Source organism: Chionomys nivalis, chromosome 19 (assembly GCF_950005125.1).
Source record: "Chionomys nivalis chromosome 19, mChiNiv1.1, whole genome shotgun sequence".
Lineage (NCBI taxonomy): Eukaryota > Metazoa > Chordata > Mammalia > Rodentia > Cricetidae > Chionomys > Chionomys nivalis.
The window spans coordinates 12,842,223-12,859,839 of NC_080104.1; positions in this window are offsets into that span (position 1 = coordinate 12,842,223).

Below are 17,617 nucleotides of genomic sequence, written 5' to 3' on the forward strand. Positions count from 1 at the left end.
CCCCCATCATAAAATTATTTCATTGGTTATTCATAACTATAATTTCACTATTATTATGAATCATAATGTAAATATCTAATATGCAGAATATCTGATATGTGACCCCCCCCCAAAGGGGTCTCAACTCATAGGCTGAGAACCGCTGGGATGGAACCCATAGAAGAGAAAGATCTAGGTCAGTTATTGGCATGAGTTTCACAAGAAAGTGGGAGAAGATGGAGCCAGGCAGGGACATGGGAGTTAAGGGAGGAAGGAGAATCTCCCTGTGCAAAAGATAAGGGATGAAGATGGACAGAGATGCCTGGTTTGGGTGGAGAAAGAAACCAAGGGGGAAAAGGGCCAGATGTGGCTACTTCCATAGAAGTGGGTGAGGTACAAAGCCTCTGATTGTGTAGGAAATGGTGAGAAGGTGACGGGATTCACAAGAGGGGATGCTGACAAAGTCCTGAAGAAAAGTGGCATCGTGCTGAGTGGGCCCTGAGAGGTGATGGCCACCTAGTGGTCAGAAGGGACCAAGAGAGTAGGGGGAGGGGTTACTCACAAGTATTCAGCATTAGTGTACAGAACAGGAAGTCTGGCTCAACTGAGAATTTGATATAAGAGAGAGAACATAAGACATGAAAATGAGGAGGCTTGGTAATAAACGCCTGAGCTGATGGGTCATGGGGTGTGTGCGGTCAATTGACATAAGCTAAAATCATCTGGGAAGAGGAACCTCAACTGAGAAAATTCCCCCATTGGATTGGAGTGTTGGCTAGTCTGTGTATATTTTAGATTAACGATGGATGTGGAAGAGCACAGCCCACTACGGGCCGTGCCACCCCTTTGCAAGTGGTCTTGGGTTGTATAAGAAGCAAACTGAGTCATTCAGAGGAGTAAGCCAGTAACCAGTGTTCCTCCCCAATCTCTGCTTCAGTTCCTGCCTCCAGGTTCCGGGTTTGAGTTCCTACCTTGATTCCCTTCATGGTAGGCTATAAGGTGTTAGTTGAAATCAACCATTTCTGGCCAGTTTGCTTTGGTGACGGTGTTTATCACAGCATTAGAAAGTGAACGAGGACAGAGTAGAAACAAGGGGATGGAGACAGTAGACACATGAAGAAAAACGGGATATGTGAAGTAGCCACTGGCCTGGAGGTGTCAACAAGGCAAAATGCAGATGCTTTGAGATGGGTGGAGAAGACACACTGGGAGGCAGGCTCTTCGGTACAGAATGGGCCATTACATCTTTTGTTCCCGGGGACTGTGAGTGAGGGTATGTGGGCTACTTGCTTGCTAGGAGTAACCAAGGATCTCACATAAAATCAAAAGAACATCTTACGAGTAATGAGAGCTCAGAAAAGTTGAAGCAATTTCCAGGTCAATACTTCAGGGGAGAAGAGAAGCCATCGAAGTCAGGGAACATGGAGTCTGCTTTTGCCCTGAGAGAACCTGAGTTCTGAGCAAATCTGAGCTTTTGTTTTGTCTACCAAAATCACAGTCAAAGGCCAGCGTAGACTGTGGTGTCTAATTGGAGGCCCTCTCTGTAAGCTGGGCTTCCTAAGGCTAATTCATCAAAGCTGGTGTGATGAATTAAAGAGGTTCTTTCTTGAGCTCAGACTTACACTATTTGGGTGGTCCATAGACACTCAGGCCCTGGTTTTACATTAATGTGGCTTCTAAATTAAGGTTTCCAGACACATATCTTGTATAAATAATTTTTCGAGTATAATGCTCAACACACAAAGACAACCAGATATGCATAAAGTGAAATACTGCTAGAAGCCAACAGATGTAGCTGCCGCCAACAGATGTAGCTGCCTCGCAGACTCCAACCCTGCCATCATCAGACACTAATGGAGAACACTGTGTCTGCTGTGTCTAAAGGACCGAAAACCAGCCTGAGAGCATCTGCAGGAAGTCTCAGTGAACGAGCTGAAAACGAAGCAGAACTCTTACAGATGGAGAGCAGAATAACCAGAGAGAACAATGTTTGTTTTTGAGCTAAGGTAGACCAGTTACTGCGTTGACCTTATTCAGGATGTGGCCACTGAGAGTGTGTGATTGAGTTGGCCTGGAGGAGGCATCCAGAGGAGGGGAAATGACTGAGGAGCAGAAGGGGGAGGGGTTTGAGTGGGTTGAGGCCCAGCCACGTGTGGACTCTGAGGTTGTACAGAATCGCAGGACTTTGGGTGGGAACGTAGGTGTGTACAGTCTCCCTGGACGAGAGGAAGTTCAGAAGGTGATTTTGAGATGGAGACTTAAGATAGCCAGTGAGTCACAGTGGAGTAAGGAATACATGTGTGTATGAGGTGTATATGTTCATGCGTGTATGCATATGTATGTATGTGCACACATGTATGGAGACGGAGGTTGACAGTGAATCTTTCTTTTACTGCTCCCCACTTTAGTTTTTGGAACATGGTTTCTTTCCGAACCTGGAATTCTGTGATTGGGAGACTGGCTGGCCAGCAAGCTCCAGGATCTTCCTGCCTCTACTTCCCCAGAGTTTGGTTTACAGGTATGTGGGCTTGGTGACCCAAACCTGGGCCCTCGTGCTTATGTGTGAAGCGCTCTACTGCCTGAGCTATCTTTCTGGTGTCTAGAGAGGAACTCTAATAAGAGGGAAGAAGGGAACTGAGGAAGGCATCGAAGAATCGAGAGAATGGGTCCATTTCTTTGGCAAGAACCTTGAAGAATCTGGGATTTGGGCCATTTATAGGTCAATTTCTACATCTCATAGATGCTGACAGAAGACTTGAGATTCCTGGGTAATAGCCAAAGGGCAGTTTTGTACTCTCAGGTCAGGAGCAGAACAGGGGATCTCAGTTTTCGAAAGCAGAGAGGGTGAACCAACACTTGCACATGAAGCAAACAGGTCATGTTTTAGGAGAGGAACCTTGAACTTAGGGTCTCTGAATTTCTTGTAATGGAAGAAAGTCAGATTGCCCTTTGCTCTGGAAGGAGACATTATCTTTATGAGTTCTACCTTTATCTTCTATGTGTGGTCAGTATACAAACATCTTGAAAGAAAGGTCTGGAATGAAAGCAGTCTCTACTTTTGCCAGCAAGATGGACTACAAGGTGAAGGTCTGTCAGTACTTTCAAGCCCAGGACCATGAGGTATGAGGATGAAGGCTTCCTACTCACCAGGGTTCAGAGGAAGTGACAACTGCAGAGATCAGTAGTGAGGAGGTGAAAGAAGATCCGTTCCATGAGGGAGTTAAGAACGTAGGGAACTTATTCAGATATAGTGATGCACACTGTAACGTTAGCTTTTGAGAGGCCAAGACATGAGTTCGAGGTCAGCCTGGGCTACATAGTGAGAACAATAAAAATGAAAAAAAAATTAGGAATACTGGTAGCATATGTAGAATATGGGATCACCTGGAATAAGGTTTTCTATTAAACTAGTGGAGTATGATATAATGATATAATTAAACATTGTTTTGTTTATTTCAGTAAGGTAGAATGGGAGGAGCCTGGGCAGTGGGCCAGGAGTACAGAAGCTGGAGGCTGCTCCACCTCTCCAGCAGCTCGGGCTCCCTTCTAGGTCATCTCCTCATTTGTAAATTGAAAAGGACAGAAGAACTGGCACAGCACAGACAGTGGAATGGAATAGAAGAGCTTGGCAGATGCTCACACACAGCCACCTGAGTTTTGACAAAGATGCCAAAAGTGCAGTCTCGGAAAGACAGTATCTTCCATACGTGGTGCTGGGAAAAGCTGAAACCCACAGGAGAAGAATGAAACCAGACCTTCATCTTCCACCCCGCATAAAGTCAGCTCCAAATGGATCGAAGACCTCAGTGTAAAATCTGAAACTCTGAAAAACTAGACGGCAGAGAGTGTACCACAACACACAGGGACAGGTAGACGGCAGAGAGTGTGCCACAACACACAGGGACAGGTAGACATCAGAGAGTGTGCCACAACACACAGGGACAGGTAGACGGCAGAGACTGTGCAGCAGCACACAGAGACAGGTAGACATCAGAGGGTGTGCTGTAGCACACAGGGACAGGTAGACAGCAGAGAGTGTGCCACAACACTCTCTTAGGGGTAGGTAAGGACTCACTAAATAGGACTCTAGTTTCTCAGGAGATAAGGTCAGAAACTGACAAACAGGACTTCACGAAACTAAAAGCTTCTGTACAGTAAAAAAAACATTGAATGAAATAGAGAGGCGACTTACGGATGGGGGAGCTTGTTGTACTCCTGACAGAGGATTAGCATCTAGAATATACAAAGAACTCAAGAAATTAAACGTCAAGAAAACAAAGAAGCCAATTAAGAATGGGTCACGGCCCTGAGCAGAGATTTCTCAAGAGAGGAAATACAAATGGCCATTAAACACTTAGCAAGGTGTTTAGCAGCATGAGGATGGAGAGAGGGACATCGAGGCTGATTTCATTTCTTCGCTATTTGTGAAGAACCAGCAGTGAACATGTGTGAGCAAGTGTCTCTGCAGTAGGAGGTAGTATCTTCGGCGGATATGTCCAGAAGTGTCTAGCTGGGTTCCATGGGGATTCTATTTCTTGAATTTTGGGGAATCTTCGCAGTGATTTCCAATTTTCATTGTGCTCCCAGTTTTCACTTCCACCAACAGTGCACGCGGGTTCCTTTTCCCCATGTAGGCACCAGCATTTGCTGTCATTTGACTTCTTGATGGTAGTCATTCTCACAGGGATGAGATGAAATTCCAAAGTAGTTTTGATTTGCATTACCCTGATGCCTAAGGATGCTGAGCACTTTATTCTGTTTTATATTGTGTGTACAGATGTTCTGACTGTGTGTGTGCCTGTGCACCGCTTACACGCTTGGTGCCCGCAGAGTCCAGAAGAAAGTACTGGATCCCATGGACTCCAGTTACAGATGAGTGTGAGCTGCCATGCAGGTGCTAAAAATGGAACTTGGGTCTTCTGAACAAGAAACAAATTCTCTCAAGTTTCATAGTCCCAGAATGTGACATTCAGATTGCGAGGAGAGAAAAATTATCAATGGTCTTACCCAGCTGTGAACTGTATGAACTATAAGAGCAGCTGGCTAGGCAAGCTACAGTCCCCTTGTAGTAATGGCACTACGGCTATAGCAGTAACCACCTGCCCTCTGATTGTTGTCTTTCCTATATTTGTGTCACTGATGCTCCCTAGACTCACCTACAGAAATTGCTTGTTACAAAACTGTTCTTTTAGGATTTGCCTCTAAGTGCGTCTAGCCCCAGACAGTATCTTCTCTCTGCTGAAGACCCAAGTCTGTTGGGTACCATATCCCAAATCAGACCATTGCCAGTTCCAGTTGGGTCTTTGTCTTAGCCTTTTCTTTGGCTACCAAGCTGGTAATGAGAACTTGCTCCTGCCTGGCCCAGACTCACATCCCTCTCCCTTTACCCTTTTTATTTAACATGTAATTGTATTTCTCAGTGAGAACTCTGTCTTCCTGGGAGACATCCTTCCACATCTTTTGCAGGGTCAACATGTCCTACAGTTCCTAGCTTTGGGCCAGCAGCTGCTTAGGTCAGAGTTGGAGATCTCTTTTGTCCCTCGATAATGCACTGTGCTCACTCCCGGTAGAGCCCAGTCTGGGTGACACCTGCACCTGTCCCAGTGGATGGGAGCCCCACAGGCTCATCTTGAAAGATAGCTTCCAGGAGATTGTCCCCATCCCTGCTCTCTGTGCTCCCAGAAAGCACTTGCTCACTTGAAGAAGTTCTCAAAGTATCTACTGCACCTAACGTCCCCTTGACCAAGAGGAGTCAGACCCAACCTGTTTTGGGGGAGGCAGGCTCCAGAGGACGAGGCTGGAATAGAGGAGAATGGTATAGGAAGCTGGGCTGGGGTAGAAGCAGTGGGAAATGTGTAAACCACAAAGTGGTAGGCGGTCCTGCGAACTATTAGGTCGTTAGCCAGAGGGGAGAGTCAGAACAAGCTCTGCCTGCCCTGTGGCGTGAGGCTACTTTTGGAGTTTGATTGGATAAAGCAGTTTTAGGAGGTCCATATTTTACCTCTAATTTCCCCCTTATTCTTTCCCATTCTGGGGTCCTCACAGCTGGTGACGCTGACAGGCAGTGGCAGGGAAATATGCTCTCTTGTCTTACAGGCCAGCCTGATCTCAGCCCTCTCGGCCCTGGCTAGGCTCACTTTCCTGTGCTCGGAACAGCACACACCTCTTTCTATCCTGGCACTCGTTAGACACCTGGCTAGAAAGGCAACTTCTATTCTCCAGCTCTGCCCCAGGTAGAGGCATGTGTGGGGTGGGCAGTGGGGAGTGGGGGTGGGTGGGAGGTGAAGGGGTCGGAGTGGGGTGGGAGGAACAGCTTGTTACACAGTCGCTGCACTGTCTAACTCTTGCTACACAGGGGACCCCGTTTTCTCTTTGAAGCCTGTGCTGAGATAGGAGGTGAAAGATGTGGAGTATCTCCTGTTTCTCTCTTGCCCTGTGGCCAGGAGGTGGGCATTTAGGAACATGGAAAGAGAAGTGAACCCAAATGCTAATAGCGCGTCAAGGTCTATATGATCAAGGCGAGGACTTCCACCCAGCTCTCCTGAGGCAGCAGGAAAAACAAGAGCAAGGCCCGGAAGACTTTACACAGAAGAAAAAAAAATTAGCACAAAAGTCTGTTGGCAAAGAGGAAGACTGTCCCCCATCGTGTCAGAGAGAGCTTGTGTAAGAAAGTCTGTGCAATTCAAAACTGAGAAGGCCCGTGACATGCAAGTGATCTATACAGTCCCAACTCTTCGTTCCCAGGGCTGTAGACTTCTAACTTTCTCCCTCCCTTGGAAGCATTATCTTTCTTAAATGCTACCGTTGCTCTCAGTTCCTGGTTCTGCGCTACAAGAACTGGAAATCTATGTGGGTCCCCACTGCACCCTCATATCTGCTGATAGCAGTCCTTCTCTTGAGATCTGCCCATCAGTAGCAACCCTGGGAAACTATAATGATCTCTTCCCCCTACTCTTTTAAGGAGGACATGTGTGGTATCTTCATCCATCATGAAGACCCATGCAGAAAGAGGCAGATCAATAAGAGGACCGTATCATCAGCTTAGGGTCACACAGCACAGGAGCTTTCGGGAACAAAGAGGCAAATCTGCAGAAATGTCCAATTGTGCACAAGTGTGAGTGGAGCCCAAGGCTCCGATCTGATCAGCAGGTCTGTCCGCTTATCGCTGTCGCCGTCTCGGTATCATTCTCGCTGCCCTCTGGGTGCAGGACCTCTGGGCACTAGACCTTTCTTCTCCTTTTCCTCCCCCTCTCCCTCCCTCCTCTTCTTCTCTTTTTGTGATAGCGACTGAACAAAGGGTCCTGCATGTGCTAAGCACGGGTAAAAACTGTCTGCATTTGATTGTTGTCAAGGACAGAGAAACATACTATTGCTGAGAGGGGATATGTGTGTAACCTGAAGCGGGTGGGGCCTGAGGGATTCTGAGGTGGTTTGGAGAGGAGTGTGTGTTCATATTGCATGAAGAGAAAAGATCTGGGCTGCCAAGATCGTCTGTACATAACCGGAAACCAATAGGGTCCCAGGCTACTGACTTGCTCCCTGTGTTTCCCTTCTCAGAATGGCTCTTCCCGGCACTCACATATCACACTGGACGTAGACTGCCTAGGAGAGACTGTTGTCTTCAGTGAGGCCCTGGCTGAGGGGCTGGCTATCCACTGCCACCACGTCCCACCTCCCTGAAGAGGGTGTGAGTGACACTCGACAATACCCACCTCCCAGGAACATGAACCTTATCTCTCTGATCACCAGGCTCTGCTCAGATCGAAACATGTGTGACTGAGGTGACAGGGTGAGTTTAGCCACTGGGCTTGCAGGTCGTTGCCAGTTCAGATGCCGGGCTGTCCTATAGGTGGGGATGTTTCTACAGGGAGGGTGGTAGGGGCATGCTTGGTCTATCCGAGTGTCCCACAGTCCTGCAGTGTGGGCTGAGCACCCACCCCAGAGAAGCTCTGAGTTGTCTCTGCATTCCCACAGACTAATCCTTTCTTGGGGATAAACTCAATATGGAGCTGGCTACTTCCTACCCCGGCTTTGGAGTATGCACACTTCACCTCGAGCCCTGCAATTTCAAGGCTCTTTTACTTTGGGGGATCTCCTGGATCTGGGGTTGGGGAGCTGGAACCGATGAAGGGCTTGGTGGTGCAGGTCACAGCGGCTGAGGAGGTGACGATGGCTGTGACTCTGTCACACCGGTGGTTTCCCTCTGCAGGGCAGCATGCCACAGATAGAGGTGCATTGTTCTGGAACTCAGAGGGAGGGGAAAGGACCCTAGCCAGAGCCTCCGTCTCTCCCAGGGTGGTGCAGGGCTGACTGCCATGTGGAATGCATTTGGTCCTGAGGATGACGGCAAGCGTGAGCGCAGGGTAGGTGCTCAGGACTGGCCTCTTCCAGGGGGGCAAGTCTTCTGGAGAAGCTGAATAAATACGGGGTGCAGATGTAAGCATCTAGGTGAGGGGTCACAGCTTGGTTTGCTCACCACATTTTGAAGGAGCCTAGGGTAGGAGTCCTCGCCCTCAGAAATTCCCATTTCCTAGTAACACAGATTTCTGCTGTCCTTGGGTTCCTCTTCCTCCCTGACACCCCCCCACTCCTGTTCCCCTTCATGGTAGGCTACCTCTATGTACCACCCCCACAAGCTTGTGGTACCCATTAGTGCCTTTGTGGTCTTGTCCGTGTCCCACGCTCCTGTTTGTTCCTACTTTCCAGGCCTATCCCAGGCTGCCTTTCCATCTGTGTCCGCTGTGACTGTCCCTGCCAACCCTGAGGGCTGCTCACCTGGTTTGCTTTAGTTTCAAACATTCCCTTCCTTTTACTGAGCGATTATAACTCTTCATGGTGAAAATAATACAGCAAAGACAAGAATAGCCAGCTGAGGCTTAGAGACGGTATACAATTTGCCTAAGGTCACGTAGTCCGAGCTGAGGCTGGGTGAGAGCTACCTGGCTCTGAAGGGGAACACACATTAGTTGTGTTTTCTCCCTGGGTTACTAGGACTCCATCACACCCTTGACAGAACTGCCCTCCATATTCGGATTGGGAGACAGAATCTCAGAGTCCCGCACAGCAGACTCCAGCTATTACTGCTTCGTTGTTTTCTGACAACCTGCTTCGCCTCTTGCTCCCGCTCAGCTCTCCCAGCTGTCTCTGACAGCTCCTGCTTCACGGGAAGCCTCATCTAGGTCATTTTCCACTTCACACTGCAGAGAATAACAACCCAGGGCTATTTGTGTAGTAAAGACTCAGCCAAGAGACCCTGCGATGCTGGACAGACAGCAAAAATCTGCAGGGCGCAGGGATTGCAGGAGCTGGAAGAAGTTAATTCTGGGGTAGACATCCACTCAGTCCTCTCCTACTTTCAGGGTGGAGTTTCCCAACGTCCTGGCCGTCTGAATCCTCTTCTGAGTCTTTAACCTCGGGTCCTTGTGGGAGGATTCATGCCTGGCTTCTCCAGGAACAGGTATGCAGAAATTCTTGAGCCTCCCTTACTTCTCTGGGGAGAGTCTTCTACTCAGCCCGCCTCACTGGATCCTAAGCATAATTCTTACTCTGCCTCCTGGTAGAGTCTGTGAGATGGAGTTTGGGGCATAACATGTTTTATAGGTCAACACATGGGGAGGCTGGAGGAGGGGTAAGCACCTGAGTGGCTGGGAGAGGAGGAGGCAGGGTAGGTAGAGAAGACCCTGGTCTATTTGTGTTGCGAGTCCTCTAAAGCCTCGGTCACATGTGTTGAGCAAGCTGAGCGAGTTCTGCCCATCAGACTGACCAAGAGGAGCCAAAATGGTGGGACTGGTAACCTTCATTGTTTTCCAAGGTAGATGCAGCCTCTCCTGGGAAGGGTGTGATCTGAGGGAGGACCCTCTCCTGGGAAGGATGTGATCTGATCTGAGGGAGGACCCTCTCCTGGAAGGGTGTGATCTGAGGGAGGACCAGCTCTCTTCAGCACAACCAGATCTGAAGGAAGCCACAGCTGCAGGCACCTTCAGAGCCCAGGGCAGTGATGTATCCCTAAGGCACATAATCCCCTCTCTGACATGATCCCACAGGTTTAAAGTAGTCATTTACAAAGAGAAAAAGGTTTTCTTGTCTCATGGTTCTCAGTGTAACAACCTAATCCACTCAACCGTTTGCTTTGGGCCTGTAGCAGTAGCAACAGGCAGCAGAGCAGAGCTGGCTCTCTTGATTGGGAATGAGAAGGAGCTAGGGTTCCACGGTCTCCTTCAATACTGTGCTTCAGGGATCCACAGGCTCCACAGGCCTTCACTAGGACCCACCTAGAGGAGATTCCACCGCAGCGGTGCCAAACCAAGGACCACACCTTTAACACATGGGCCTCTGGGATGATCTGGATATTGAAAATGCAGAGTCATGCTGGGAGTTGTGTCTTCACATCTGCAATGTCCACCTTCCTACCTCTGTTTCACAGACAGGATTCCTGTAGAGCAAGACACTGCTTGAAAGCCACAGCTAGTAAGCAGCAGGCGTTGGAACAGAACTTGGAGTCCAACATCTCCTCTTCCCTGCAGTTGGGAGGGATAGGAGAATATTGAACTGTACGGCATCTGTTTTCGCAGCTGTTCACAATTGTGTTCTCCCGCAACTGGGCACAGAATGGTGTCTGACAAGCAGGTGCACTGGGAGCCTGGGATCATGTGTGGACCTCAGATCTTGGGGTGAAGTTAATAGTGGGAATGTTGGCATGGTCACTGAGGCGGTAGGCATGGGTCTTTAAATCATGACTGGACTTTGCTCTGGGTAGAGATGAAGGTTTTCCAGCATCAGGCCAGGATACCCAAAGGATACTCAGGCTGTTACGATGGGTGAGCACACAGGGTAAGAGCACCACTCATGGGCTGAATGGGAAGGCAGGCTTCGTAGACAGGGGCCACACTGTGCACTTGGGACACATTCAGCCTGGTGGCCCACCAAGGAGTGTACGGCCATCTCGCTGTGCCTATGCAGTTCCAAGCTTTCAGATCTGTGTTTCTCAAAGGCTCCGTGTAGAAGATGAGATCACAGTGTTGCTAATGAACACCAGCTGGAAATGCTCACGTGGGTTATTGTGACCATCCTCAGATTCATCTGAGGGAGCATACTGCAACACATGTCCTGGCGGTACTGCTGGAGACCTCTGCTCTAGAGACCAGGCTTGAAGTTTGCTGCATGGTGCCCAGCATGGTGCCCTGTGCATCTTCATAGATAACCAAGGGTGATGCCAGGGTTGATGTGGTGGGGAAAGCGAGGAGAGTGGTCGTGGTTGTGGCCCTAACATTCATGACAAGGACACTGGTGACCAGGGCGTGTATACTGGTAGACAGTTGCTGGGGAAGAGCAGTTCTAAAATGATGGAGGAAGGTCATTGGTTAATTAATAAAGAAACTGCTTGGCCCTGATTGGTTAGAACATAGGTGGGTGGAGTAAACAGAACAGAATGCTGGGAGGAAGAGGAAGTGAGCTCAGATGCAGGGCAGCTCCTCTCAGAGCTAGACGCCATTTCCTCTCCTCTCTGGGGCAGATGCAATGAAGCTCTGGCCCAGGATGGACGTAGGCTAGAATCTTCCCGGTAAGCGCACCTCGGTGCTACACACATTAATAGAAATGGGCCAGGCAGTGTTTAAAAGAATACAATTTGTGTGTTGTTATTTCGGGTAAAGCTAGCTGGTGGCTGGGAGCTGGGTGGTAGGAACTCAGCCCACAGCTCCTTCAACACTAAAAATCACCCAGAATTCTGTAATTTATCCCTCATTCATGTTTCTTATAAGTAACCCCGCTAAACTCAGTTCTACTGAGCTAGGCCCGGGTAAAATGGCTTCTTTGGTTTCTTCTTAATGCCCTGTGTCTTAGTCAATATTGTATTGCTGTGAAGAGACACCGTGATCATTATAAGGGAAAACATTTAATTGGGGCTGGCTTACAGCTCAGAGGGTTAGTCCATTATCATGGTGGGAAGCATGGTGGCCTGCAGGCAGACATGGTGCTGGAGAGGTAGCTGAGAGTTCTACCTCTGATCTGGAAGCAGCAGGAAGGGACTCAAAACCCGCCCCCAGTGACACTTCTTCCATAGACACCACACCTACTCCAGCAAGGCCACACCTCCCAATAAATGTAGAGGCATAAATGTACGGCAGACGGAAATTATAATAAAATATTCAGCTTTAATTAGGGAAAGACTCACAGAACCAAAGTTCCAGCGGAGAACAGAAAGACAGAAGGGAAGGGGGGAAGCACACCCGCAATCTTTATAAGTAAAAAATATCCTCAGGGGACCCCACCCTACAAGGAAAGTGATTGGCTGGGTCTCCCCTATATCTCCCCTTTTTGTCTAAATAAGACAGAGCCAAACCAAATACAACTATATACAATAGGAACAAATAATAAATATACTAAACATTCTATTTTAAAGAGTCTAAATAATGTAGAGAGTAACTACAATTATCTAATCTTCAACTCCGTTAAAGATCTGAGAAAGGCATTAATATACTTAACAAACGAGAGATATTCAAAATGTGCAACAATTGACAGAGACAACTGACTACCTGAGCAATCACCCAAAGTCTCGTTAGCAATGTTGAGTCAACCAATTTTGGCTAAGGCCTAACATAACTGACATACCATTATTAAAGGCAAGGAACTTTCTTAGAACTATCCTACCGTGTCTTGGCAAGATAAGACAATCCTGTTTTATCCATTTTTGGATATTCTGTATCTTTGTCAGTAGTTGAGGTATGGGCTTTTCTTAACCCAAAGGCCAGTTCTGCCAAGAAGACAAGCTCCCAGTGGAGTGTCTTTGGTGTTCAATGTTCTCTCGGGAGTAGAGTGGTGTTGCCAGGAGTGATTGTGTCTCGTTGGCACGGAATTCTAGGTTAGATTAAAGGCCATTTTCTACAGCTCTTTGAAGAGGCTGAAGATTATACTATTTATATTAAATATAATCTCTATGTATCTAAAAAACCTGATTATCCTAAAAATAAATATGACAAACATATAATTCTCAATACTTATCTAACTTGAAGACTAAGAGAATAAACAACTGTGCAAAATATGAAGACAATTATCTCCAATTGTAAACAGTGTCATTACATATCAAATGTAAATAGTGTTATTATATAAATAATATCAGAGGTAGAAATGTACATTGTAATATGGTAAATGTATCAATACAATATAGACAAAGTTATAAGCATATTCTTATACAAAAATAGAGGTATGAACACTCACATTCAATATTTAATATATCAATATACAAGAAACAGTACCAATACAATTTTCTAAAAACAGTAATTTATAAATACCAATCAAAGAACCGAAGTTCCAGCGGAGAACAGGAAAGCAGAAGGGAAGGGGGGAAACACACCCGCAATCTTTATAAGTAAAAAATATCCTCAGGGGACCCCGCCCTACAAGCAAGGTGATTGGCTGGGTCTCCCCTACACCCAATAGTGCCAGTCCCTATGAGCCTATGGGGCCATTTTCATTCAAACCATCACAGCCTGTCTGGGGTGAACAGACATTTGTAAATACCAACTGACAGGTTCTGGAATCATCGAGGAGACAAGCCGCTGGACATGCCTTTGAAGGACTGTCTAGAATTGGTTGGCATCTGGTCATACCAATGAGGGTTTTGATCAGGTTAATTTAGGGGAAAGTCTCACTCTAAAGGTGGGCAGTGCCAGTCTCTAGGCTTAGATTCCATGTGCAAAGGAGAAAGTGAGCTGAATACGAGCATTCATGGCTTCCTGCTTGCTGAGTGTAGACACGCTCCTGCCGTGGCCTCCCTGCCGGACTGGACTGTACCCTTGAACCGTGAGCCAGAGTAAGTCCTTCCTCCTTTAAGTTGCTTTTGTCAGGGTGTTTTATCCCAGTAGCAAGAAGAGTAGTAGCTAAGACACCTCTCCAGGCAAAGTCACACATGCATTATGCATGCCAGTAACACAAACACTAGCCTAGACAGGTCAATGAATCATCTAGTAATCAGGCCAGAAGTGCAGACCAGGTTAGGCAGATAAAAACACCCAGTGATGGCCTTCGCCACAGGGCAGCCCGTTGAGAGTGTGTGGGACCCTTGCTGGAACCACACACGTGATTTCCACAGCCACATGGTTCTTAGGGACTGGTGAGCCGGGGATAGTGCTATGAAGGCTAGTCCCCTGGTGGGAGAACTGAAACATGGCCCATCCTGTCTCAGCTGAGTCATACCAGAGAGGGCAGGGTGACAGAGGGCTGGGGAGCGGGGAACGGGTGTGGATGAAAGTTGTTGGAGGAGGCTTTGGTGGCAATGGTGTTGAGGCGTTGGCAAAGGTCATGTGGCCAGCAGAGAGGATGATAATGCTTGCTTCTGGGGATGGTGAAGGTGAGGATGACACTGATGGGGATGAGAGACGATGGTGCTGGGGCTGACAGGGCAAAGGATGGCAGGCGTGCAGTGAGTGACGGGCAGTGGTGAGGGTGTCAGATTGTGATGCTGGTACCACTGATGTGGGATTCTTGAGAGTACTTTCACCAATAGGCCCTAAGATGATGTCCATGATGCCTTTCTAGGTAGCAGGTGGGGCTTTGATGGCTGACAAGAACAGTCCCTGCTTCAGAGACAGCTGTGAGGAGAGCTGGCCTTAACCGTTCTCCGTAAGCCGGCCCCACGCTTTGCTCGTGGCGTTTTCCGTTTGCAGGTAGTCAGCTCCATAAGCCACTCTCATCTGGGACTTGAAGCCTGAACAAATAAATTATACTCATTATTCACATTGGCAGCGATGTCATCAATGCATGGGAGCTCAGACTCCTCAGGGGACGTGGCCGCCCACCTCAATATTGTTCAAGGCAAGCATGCCATGATTCACCCTGCAACTGTGAGACCAAGGCTCTTATATCAAAGTGACATAATTTAGAAGCGCTCTTCCCCTGAAGTGGGACCTCTGTTGGGGTGGCAGACATATGGCTTCCTTGGGAGTGTGGGAGGGATTTGAAGAGGCAGGACTGAGCCTTTTCCTACTAGAAGATTGCTGTCGGGCTCCCAAGTCATAATTCACCTGGCCCAGCCACTGACAAGCTGCTCTGTACACAGCAGCCAGCCAGCTTGACCCTCACACACAGTCAGCTTGACCTCTGCAGCAGCACTCGCCAGAGTCAGAGCCTAGGATGTGCCCTGGCCCTGAAAGCTGGTGAGGCAAAGTTTGGCTGCCTCTAGGTGATTTTTTTTTGCATTTCCCCCTGATGTTTTCTGGAAGGGGCTATGTTTTCCTTTGGTGTTGCTTTGACCAAAGACCTTACAAACAATGGAAGGAAAGAAAGGTTTGCTATGCCTCCTAGTTTCAGAGAGGTGTCCACCCAACATGGCATGGTGATGCTGAGCGTGGTGATACTGAGGGTGGTGATGCCGAGGACGGTGATGCTGAGTGTGGTGATGCTGAGCATGGTGATGCTGAGCACGGTGATGTTAGAGCAGTGATGCTGAGTGTGGTGATGCTGAGCGTGGTGATACTGAGGGTGGTGATGCCGAGGGCGGTGATGCTGAGCGTGGTGATGCTGAGCGTGGTGATGCTGAGCGTGGTGATGCTGAATGTGGTGATGCTGAGCGTGGTGATGCTGAGCACGCTGATGCTAGAGTGGTGATGCTGAGTGTGGTGATGCTAAGTGTGGTGATGCTGAGTGTGGTGATGCTGAGCGTGGTGATGCTAGAGTGGTGATGCTGAGTGTGGTGATGCTGAACGTGGTGATGCTGAGTGTGGTGATGCTGAGTGTGGTGATGCTGAGTGCGGTGATACTGAGTTTGGTGATGCTGAGTGCGGTGATGCTGAGTGCGGTGATGCTGAGTGTGGTGATGCTGAGTGCGGTGATGCTGAGCGTGGTGATGCTGAGTGTGGTGATGCTGAGCACGGTGATGCTGAGCATGGTGATGCTAGAGTGGTGATGCTGAGTGTGGTGATGCGGAGGGCGGTGATGTTAGAGCGGTGATGCTGAGTGTGGTGATGCTGAGGGCAGTGATGCTGAGTGTGGTGATGCTAAGCGTGGTGATGCTGAGTGTGGTGATGCTGAACATGGTGATACTGAGCGTGGTGATGCTAGAGTGGTGATGCTGAGTGTGGTGATGCTGAGCATGGTGATGCTGAGAGAGTGCACGATGTGCACATGGTGAAGACCAGGAGGCAGGGGTAGCACAACGACCTTCAAAGGCCTGCCCTTGAGACCTACATCCTTGTCCAGGCCCCTCCTCATCACGGCAGCACAGCCTTCAGGACAACACCACAAGCTGGGGATCCAGCCTTGAAAACACGAGCCTGAGGGTGCATGTCAGATTCAAACCATAGGTGTCCACGTTCCCCACTCTCAGGCCTGCTATGTGGATTCCCGTGCCTGCTGGAAAAGAGTACCTGGTGTAAGCTTTGCTGAATGTTGTGTGGATAGAGCTTTCCAGGTCACCCACAGCTTCCTTGGCATGTGTGAGAAATTATGACAGCCTCATTAAAGCCACATCCCTGTGTCTGATATATTAGGTAATGGGCAAAGTGCCAGTAGGGCGGCTCTTTCTTTTTTCTAGAAGGAATTACTAAGCTTATTTATCTCCCTTCCTTTCCCTTGCTTTTTCTTTTTCTCCTTTCCCCTGTAGTTATGAAAGGAGACTCCAGGGAACTGAAGAGATGACTCAGTAGTTAGAATATGCACCTGAGTTCAGTTCCCAACACCACACTGGGCAGCTTACGACTTCCTGCAACCCCATCTTCAAGGGACCCAATGCCCTCTCCTGGTCCCCTCTGACACCTACACTTCATGTACACACACACTTAAAAATAAAATCTTAAAGGTTCTGGCAGCTTCTGGAAAAAATGCAGGCTAGCTAGCAGAATAAGCATGATGTCCACATATGTATCTTATGACCGTAAGTGACCATCAGACCTTTTGGGATCCTAGGTAGCTGTGGTATGGTGAGTATAAGGGTCCAGTCTGGATGTTCGAGAAATTCAAGTCTCAGGGAAAACTCTGTGGTTTAGGAAATGGAAAGTTCTAATGGAATAAAATATTTTTAGTTTGGAACATAAATATGTAATGTAAAGGGAATATACCTCTTGGGGATATTTTAGGTATCTATCTATCTATCTATCTATCTATCTATCTATCTATCTATCATTTATCTATTTCTAGATATCTTCTATTTTTTGATACAGTGTTTCTCTGTGTAGCCCTGGCTGTCCTGGAACTCACTCTGTAGACCAGGTTGGCCTCTTCCTCCTGAATGCTGGGATTAAAGGCAAATGCCATCACTGACCAATAGTCTGACTATGTTTGGAATGGCAGCCCTAAGAGAAAGTTACAACAGTGTCAACAGTGTCCTGGAGAGTAGGTGACATGAGATACACCTTAGTGTATCACAGCACTCTTGGTGTTTAAGTCTGGCCCTTAGGGCAGAACAGGGCTACCCTGAAGGCTGTTTCCCACAAGGAACAGGGAAAGATGCAGGCTCTTCAAAGGGAAAAAAGCTTCCACGATACGGGTTTGCAGGTGGTGAACTTTCTGAACTGGAAGTCAGCTGTCAAGTGATAAGAACCAGCAAGTGAACCACTTTCCCCAAGCTGAGCCCGCCATTTATGGTCGTAAATGTTTTCACTGAGGTGTCCTTACCTTGACATGAACCAAGGTATTTCTGGTGAAG